This window comes from Mustela putorius, unplaced genomic scaffold (genome assembly GCF_011764305.1).
Source record: "Mustela putorius furo isolate JIRA1106 unplaced genomic scaffold, ASM1176430v1.1 tig00000095_pilon_pilon_pilon, whole genome shotgun sequence".
NCBI lineage: Eukaryota > Metazoa > Chordata > Mammalia > Carnivora > Mustelidae > Mustela > Mustela putorius.
The window spans coordinates 25,832,680-25,841,038 of NW_025421280.1; the positions used below are offsets into that span (position 1 = coordinate 25,832,680).

Sequence of the window (8,359 nt, forward strand, 5' to 3'; positions counted from 1 at the left end):
TTTGGGTGACCTAGTGACAGCAGAAGTCTTTCCTTACAGAATCACTTTTTTTTTTTTTAAGATTTTATTTATTTATCTGATGGAGAGAGAGACTGCACAAGCAGGGGGACCGGCAGGCAGAGGAAGAGGGAGAAGCAGGCTCCCCGCCAAGCACTGAGCCTGATGTGGGACTCAACCCCAGGATCCTGGGATCATGACCCAAGCTGAAGGCAGAGGCTTAACCAACTGAGCCACCCAGCTGCCCACAGAATCACTTTTAGGAACAACAGCAAAAGGGGTGCTCAGTGGGTTGGGCCTCTACCTTCAGGTTAGGTCATGATCTCGGGGTCCTAGGATCGAGCCCCACATTGGGCTCCCCACTCAGTGGGGAGCCTGCTTCCCCCTCTCTCTCTGCCTGCCTCTGCCTACTTGTGATTTCTCTCTCTGTCAGATAAATAAATAAAATCTTAAAAAAAAAAAAAAAAGAACAACAACAACAACAACAAAAAACACCTAACATTTATCATTTGGTATTAGCTGAATAATTGCCCTTCATTTCTGCTGGCAAAAATAAAAACAAACAAACAAACAAACAAAAAAAGAATTGTGAAAGTTATAATTAGGATGAATGGTCAAGATTATCCGGCGACCAGCCCATTCATTTTACAGATGCAGAAACTGAGGCCCCGCTGAAGGAAGGACAATGGGAAAATAACGTTCTTCAGAGGAGATCCTTCCAGTCAGGGATTAGATCTTTCCAGAAATCTTTCTCAATTCCTCCTGAATGGCAACCCAGTGATATTTCGGCAGATAGTCTCTCTGAGAGGCACTGGCTACAGAGATACTTCCAGTAACGAAGACAAAAGTGCCCTATACCTTTTAAAGAAACGTCTAGTGCCAAATCAGTCCAGGATACCCAGGATGAAGTTGTATCTTCAATTACGTTTTCCTTAAATAACATGGATAACAAACCCCTTTCGAGATAATGAAGTCTCTGTCTTTGGTGTTAAAAAAAAAAAATCAATCTAATTTATTTTCTCTAGGCCAGAGACATCGATTTTTGAGATAAAAATTTACACTTGCTACAGATGCTGCAAGCTGACTTCTTGCACAAAGAGATCAAGATGTTTCTATCTGTCTTCAGATCCTTGCCAAGAGTTGAGCAGTAATTGAACATGGAATCACATCTGCTTTGGTCTGCATGAAGAATTTTAGAACAGGTGGCACTAAACTGCATGCTATCTGTTCTGCTGGGTATCCAACTCAATTCAGTCATTTTGATTCACTCCTATCGAATACATACGATGTGGAAGACAGGGAGTGAAGGCTTAGCGTGGGTGGAAAAGCAGCTGCCACGTGAAGTGCTAGAAGGAAAGGTTCCCACTCATGGCAGATGGGATGCGGAAGGGGGCTGGGGGAGGAGATTACAAACCTTAGGTGATTGCATTCATCCATTCATTCAAGGAGTGGGGCATGCTCTCTTGAGCTACTAAGACAATTCTAAACTAGACGAGGAACGTTAGGCTGAGGCTGCAGGGGCAGTAAGAAAATGTGATGAGGACTCTGCCCGTTTTCATTCAGTTTTCCCAATTTGGAGCTTTTTTTTCTAGCATTCCTCCCAAGGTAACAGAAAATGCATTGCAAGTTACTTACATTAGCAAACAAGCTACATTAATCTAAAAACCAATTAAAGCATATTGCAATGATTTCCTAGCAATATCCTTTTACTAATAACTTGCATTTTGGATGCTATAAAAAGAAATCATGCACTCTATCATGGTCCTCACGACGACCAGAGCAGCTAGAAGGTGGTAGATTCTGCACCTGTAAGAAACAGGCTCACCTCAAGCTTTAATCTTAATTCCAAACCTTTGCAGAGAGAACTACTGTTTCTTTAATAGCAAGCTAATATTGTTCTCACCTGAAGGGGAGAGGAAACCCATATTCAGGCCATCCAGAAAAAAGTAAAAAATAAAAATACCCAAGGCTCGCTGGAGAGGGTGGCACTCTGGAGAGTGTGGACACTTCTACAATGTTTTAGTCCCTTCTCAAGTTTCTCAGTTGACATTTCTCAAGTTCTCTTTCCCTGGTTCTTTAAGGGACCCAAACAATCAGGAAGAAGGTTTTGAAGATAATGGCTACACTAGGGATGAGCTTCTACGGAACAGATGCCCCGAGATGCTGCACAAGCGATAACGTGCGGAAAGTGGAAGGGAATCACAAGCTTCATCCCCTTGGCTGGTCAAATTCTTCCAGCAAATCCCAATGAAAGAGCTCTTGCCATAAGAGGACCACTACACATAGGACTGCTGGTGTTCAGGGGACATCTTCCTCCCAGACATCTCCAAGAGCTGCCCCCAAAATACCACCAACAACAAAAATCCCCATGCAAAGATCCTCATCTTTCCAGATCTCCCTACGTCCTGAGGTAAAGCTCTCATCCTGGGGCTGGGAGGCAAGAGCCCTGAGGCCAGACAACGCAGATCCTTTCTTCCTTCTCGCCTCCCAGGGTAGAATAAGGCAGGTCTTGAGACCTGTATCCAAACCAGCTGTCCCTGCTCTCCATCCTGCCGCCCACTTCCAAGTCGTGATTTTAAACTATGTTTGAAACGGACCAGGATGTGGACAGTTGGCGCAAAAGACACCTGGGGCCTGGGCCGCAGAGGCCCAGAAAGTGAGAGAGACCCTGAGGTTTGGAGGAGGAGACCCCGTGGGCGATGCTTAAGGGAGGGGAGGGAGCGGGAGGCCAAGGCGGAGCGAGGGCGTGGCGGGGGCGGGTGGGGCTGGACTTGTGAGGATTGGGAAACGGACGAGGCAGGGGCGTGGTGTAGGGAGGGACCTGCTGGAGAGGGGAGGGGCGGGAGCGGAGAGGAGCGAGATGGGGCGGGGGCGGGGCCTGGCAGGGCGGGGCCAAGCGAAGCCGGGTTGGGGCGGAGCCTGACGGGGGCGGAGGGCGGGGGCGTGTGGGGGCGGAGCCATGCGGGGGCGGGGGCGTGCGGGGCGGGGCCGGGTGGCGGTTGGCTGGTCTCTGCAGGCGGTTGGCGCCGTTGGTCTCGCGAAGTCGAGTCGGTTCTCTTCCCTCCGCACGCTGGCCCGCTCCGCACACTGCAGAGAACGGCCCTCCGGTGAGGGTGGGACAGCACCGCGAAGGCGGTGGGCTCCGGCCCGACCCGGCCCGGCCCGCAAAGGGGCCTTGCACGTGGGTTTCCAGGGAGAGGGCACCGATCGGCGCGCAGAAGCCCGTCGAAGGCAGGGCTGAGGCCACAGCGGCGTGCGAGGGAGGAAACTGCCAGGACCCCCAGTCGAGGACGTGGGCGGATGGAGAACGAGCTCGTTTATCCATGAAACTGCCACGGGCTGGCCGGGTGAGTTTCTGGTAAACGTATTCACCCCCCGAGGACAGAAGAGGTTTGCTCTAGCAGACACCCCATCCAGGGTTTGGGCCCGCCTTTACCGGGGCGGGGGGGGTGGTGGTGAGCATGCATCTCCCCCGTTGGGACCCGACATCCTGCCACAGTTGAAGTCCGCAGCTCGGACGGATGGCAGTGTGCAAGGATGGCGAGGCTTCGGGCCCTGCTGCCGCGGCCCCTGCCGCTCCTCCCACGGGGCCCAGGTGGGAAGTGCAGAATTCCTTCAGGCACCTGTCTGTTCCTCGAGCTCATGGCCCCTTTCGTCTCCTTCCTCCTTAAAAGCGTGTTTTCCGGGGCGCCTGGGTGGCTCAGTGGGTTAAAGCCTCTGCCTTCAGCTCAGGTTGTGATCTCAGGGTCCTGGGATCGAGTCTCACATCGGGCTCTCTGCTGGGCGAGGAGCCTGCTTCCTCCTCTCTCTCTCTCTGCCTGCCTCTCTGCCTACTTGTGATCTCTCTCTCTCTCTGTCAAATAAATAAATAAAATCTTAAAAAAAAAAAAAAAAAGCGTGTTTTCCTAAAGGCTTCCCCCTCACTCGTTGGAAGTTGGGCTGTTGATTTTGGCCTCTTGAGTCTCTGGAAGGCCACCCTCATTACTGATCTGTTGTTTCTCTTGAAAGGCCTGTGTATTTTCTAAATTGGTGGCTGCTTGGAGAACCGAAGGTGGAATCTTGAGAGAATATGATAAAGGCTGCTGTTGAGGCTGGGCCGCAGGCATCTGCTCTGGAGTCTAGCTTCCTTCTGACACATAAAGGTAAGGGGAACGCTTGCCCATCTGGGGCCCCCGCTTCAGCTGGCATTCAGAGGTGGATTTTGAACTCCATTCCCAGGGAGAGATGTCCCTCTCCTCTTCTCCCTGACCCCTCCCTGGGTGCTTCTCTGCCCAATCTTGCCAGCCCCACACCATTTCCTCCCCACATCTATTTTCCCTTGGCTGAGTGATACTTCAAGGGCAGAGGATTCCCAGCGGGGATGAACTTGGCCTGCCTCCAAGGTTCCATGTGCAGCTTTGTTTCCCTCTGATGTTCTTAACTATTCTCTCTCCCTGAGATGATCCGACTTTCTCCATCATGTTCTCGGTACCTTCCACCTTTCCCTCACCCTGCCAGTTTCTCCCATCCACAAGCAAGCACTTTTTGTATGTTGGCCATTGGTCTCAGCTTGTTCTCGTCCTTGACTTGTTTAAGACTTACTTTGCAGGTCTGTGAGGGACACATGGAGCTCCCATTTTGTATGCCACAGAGCCACTAGTTAGAATGAGAACTGGAGTCAGGAAATTCATCTATACCTCTGCTATGTGTATGAAACCTTTTTTTTTCTTTTTTTTTACTTTTTTTTGGTCATTGTCTTGACTTCAGTTTCTTCTCTCTCTCTCTCATAGGATGGATCCAGCACCTTGGAAACAGGCCCGGGAGCTGAAGTCCCAGGACAGGCCAGAACCTGGCCACATGTGGACCACCTGTCTCTGTCCATAGGCAAAGACCACCAGGAACAAAGTTGGATTTACTGATTTGTTGCAATGAGGGAGACTGCATACCTGTCTCTATGAGTCCAGGGACATCTCAGTCCAAAGGTGTTACAAAGAACTTAAAGTAGAACTTGTGTGAGGTGGGGGCAGTTTCAAGGAAGCAGGATCAATTCTATGATCGGGTATCTCAATTTTTATATAGAACGTGAAACAAAAGCAGCGGAGCTTAAGCTGTGGTTGGTAAAGAGACAGCCTTCACTTGTGTTAGCTTGGGGTGGGGAACGTTGGTTTTTATGGTTTACATAGTGGCCATGATATTGTCTGCCCTCAGACATGACCACGGAATGGTCCTGTATTGTCAGACTTTGGGATCTGTGAGACTGGCTTTGTTCCACAGCAGAACTTCACAGTCTAGCTGTGAGCCCCTGGCTGGTCTGAGCCTGCTGCCATGGACTGTTTTCTCTTTCTCACTGCAAAGGCAAAGCCTTGACCCTCAACTTGCAACCTTCTCTCCTAGTCTCATATCTTCATGGTGGGATAGCGATCATCCCACTGGAAGAGGAAGAACGGATGGTTGAGAATAAGGAGAGAGATTTGTGGGAGGTAGACTAGGGAGGGAATAGCAGCTTAGCTTAAAATATCCATATCTCTGTCACCTGTACAGATCCAGGGTTCCCTTCCTCTCTCAGGATAGAATGGGATTCCAGAGCCATGTTGGCAGGGGTGGGGCAGGAAGCAGGGTGGGAGGGATTAGGATATGATTGCTGAGCAGGTGATTTCTGAATTACTGAAAGAAGGTCCCAGTAAAGGGGTGGGGAAGGCAATAAGAAGTGGTCATTCTTAGCACAGATAATCCTCACTTAGAAATACAATCCACTCCCTTAGGAAACCGAGGTAGTGTGATCATACAACCCAATTTTCTGGTACATCCAGTTATAATACCTTTATTGTAACTATTCGATTACCTGGGATATAGTTTTGCTACAAACGATCTGGGTTTATACAAATCAATTTTTGTAGTGAAGGGAATCCATTACTTGTCTGATCCTCTGAGGAACAGACAGCAAAATGGGATTAGACATGCAAGAGGGTTATTTGGGGAAACACCTGTGAGGAAGCAAGGGTTTGAGGGAGCAGGAACAGGCAGGGGGAGCCTTCCGACCTATCAGCCCAGCCCAGAGGAGGACGGAGGGGAAGAAGCACAGGCCACAGGCTGCAGGGCAGTTCTGAGAAAATCTTGGCCAGGCCGCTGGGGTCTCCCGAGACTGAACTTCCCCATTAGAAGAGTCCCCATCATTGGGTGGGAACCGTGTGGCACCGAGGACCCCTGCTGTACCCCTGCTGTGCCCCTGCCGTGCTCCTGCCGTGCTCAGTCATTGCCCAGAGGCGGCCAGGGGGGTGCCTGGCCTCCTGTCCCTTGGGAGGGCGGGGGGGTGGCAGTTGAGGCTGTCAGTCTGCTCTGCTTCTTGCCACTTGCTCTCTTGTCGCCATCGGAGCCACACCCTGGGGAGGGGGGCACACGAGGCTTCAATTGGCAGCACCCCCAAGTCAAAATGGAACCCAGTTTAAATCCTCCTAGAAGCAGGGGCCAAGATGGGATTAGACAGGCAACAGCTTTATTGAGGGAGATGCCGTGAGGATAAAAGGGGGCAAGGGGTGGGGGGGGAAACCTAAGCAAATGTGACACAACCTGTGCACTACTGGTGAAGGTGAAGAAATAAACTCACAGAAGAGTGTTTCCTTTAAAACCCTCTGTAAAAAAAAAACAAAAAAAAAACAAAACCGTGAAGTCATGTGTGCTGAATATGGGCTTGGGAAATACGCTTTTTAAGACCCTGAATTCAGAGCATCAGACAAATAGGATACAGCTCAACTATCTTTTGCATGGTTCTTTTCTGTGAGGGCTTCACCGGGACCCTCTTCACTCACTGCTTCCTCGCCTCTCCATGGTGGGGAGAGGGTGATTTTGCCCCCGCAAAGGACACACAGCAATGTCTGTGGCCATCTGGGCTGTCACAGCTGGAACCGGCCCTGCGGGCATCTAGTGGGTGGGTGTCAGGGATGCTGATGTTCGGCAATGCACAGAACAGCCCCCACAGCAAAGGGTTATCCGGCCCCAGATGTCAGTAGTGCTAAGACTGAGAAACTGCCCTGCCAGTCCTCTTCACCCTCTTGCAAGGAAGCCAGCAACATGAGCTTCGTGGGGAGACCCCAGAGTCCAGGACCTCCTGGATGGAGGTGTCCCACCACCACCCCGCCCCCTGAATCAGGCTCAGTCAATAAAGCTGCAGACAGCCAGAGACCTACCAGGAGACTGGGCAACAGAGCTAGAGCAACCTGCAGAAGGCCAACCAGCGCTTGCTATTTCAATAAGTTTTGTTTAATGAAGTTCCCAGACCCTTAAAAGATTTCCAAAGGTGTAACTAAAGCATGTGAGACGCCTTATATAAGTTACGGAAACTCATGGCAGAAAGTAAAATGCCTGAGCCCTTGATCCCAAGCAATATGTTTTATATGCTGTCATCTGAGACATACCCACGCCCACCCTGACATTCTGTCAGTTGCATTTAGAATGGAATTTGAAACTTGCCCAGCCCATCTTGCTGAAAATCAACTGAGTCTGGGGGACTCTCACTAGAAATTTTTCCTGTAAACACTAGCTGGAAAACATGGAGATCGCTTTTTCTCCTTCCGGTTGACCCCAAGTGTTTGTGTTTTTTGTCCCAGCCAATAGGACAAGCAGCACCAGGGAAACTCCGGGGTCAGCAGTTCTTAGGAACCTTGCCATTGGGAGAATGGAACCCCACATTCCCATGTGTGTTCACTTAGTCTTTATTAAGGGAATGTGCTAGCACTTAGCCCCAGAGATCCAGGTGACTTTGCCCTCCGACTGCAGGGCATGGACATAAAAATGTCAACATGTGTTCGTGTACTTCAGCCCCCATCCAGGCTGCCCTGTCAGTTGCAGAGGGAGTCTGACCAGACTGCATGGCCCAGACCCATACCTGGGTCTAGCTGCCTTTCAGCTGGTTTCACCCACTGGGAAGGAAGCACCTGCCAAGCTGGGGGAGGGGGGCAAAGACGCAGGTGTTTGGGTATTTCTCCCAGTCCCCCTTTGTGCGCTGGGCTGCATTTTCTGTCTGTGGCTGTGTCCCTCTGCACAGAGCTCTCTCATGTGTTTCTGCTGTGAGGCTCCCCTAGCACCATTTGCGCTCCCCACCCCACCCACAGTCCTGCCCTACAGAGTGCTCCCTGCTGTGGCGAGCTTCTGAATGCCCGCTATCCCTTGCTCACTTGCTGAGAACGCCCATATCTTTTGTTTAAAAGATTTTATCTGAGAGAGAACAAGAGAGTCCAAGCAGGGAGAGAGGCAGAGGGAGAGAAAGAAGCTGGCTCCCCATGGAGCAAGGAGCCCAAAGGGGTGCTCCATCCCAGGGCCACCGGGATCACAACCTGAGCCCAAGGCACACGCTTAACCACCTGAGCCACACAGGCGCCCTCATATC

At 50.9% G+C, this 8,359-nt stretch overlaps 1 long non-coding RNA gene across 1 annotated transcript; it reads left to right on the forward strand.

Moving 5' to 3' along the window:
- The first annotated feature begins 2,978 nt into the window (after positions 1 to 2,978).
- On the forward strand, positions 2,979 to 6,661 carry LOC101672263. The gene is made up of 3 exons (XR_200058.3): positions 2,979 to 3,344; positions 4,006 to 4,139; positions 4,767 to 6,661. It is a non-coding gene; the product is annotated as an uncharacterized LOC101672263 (long non-coding RNA).
- The last annotated feature ends 1,698 nt before the right edge of the window (positions 6,662 to 8,359 follow it).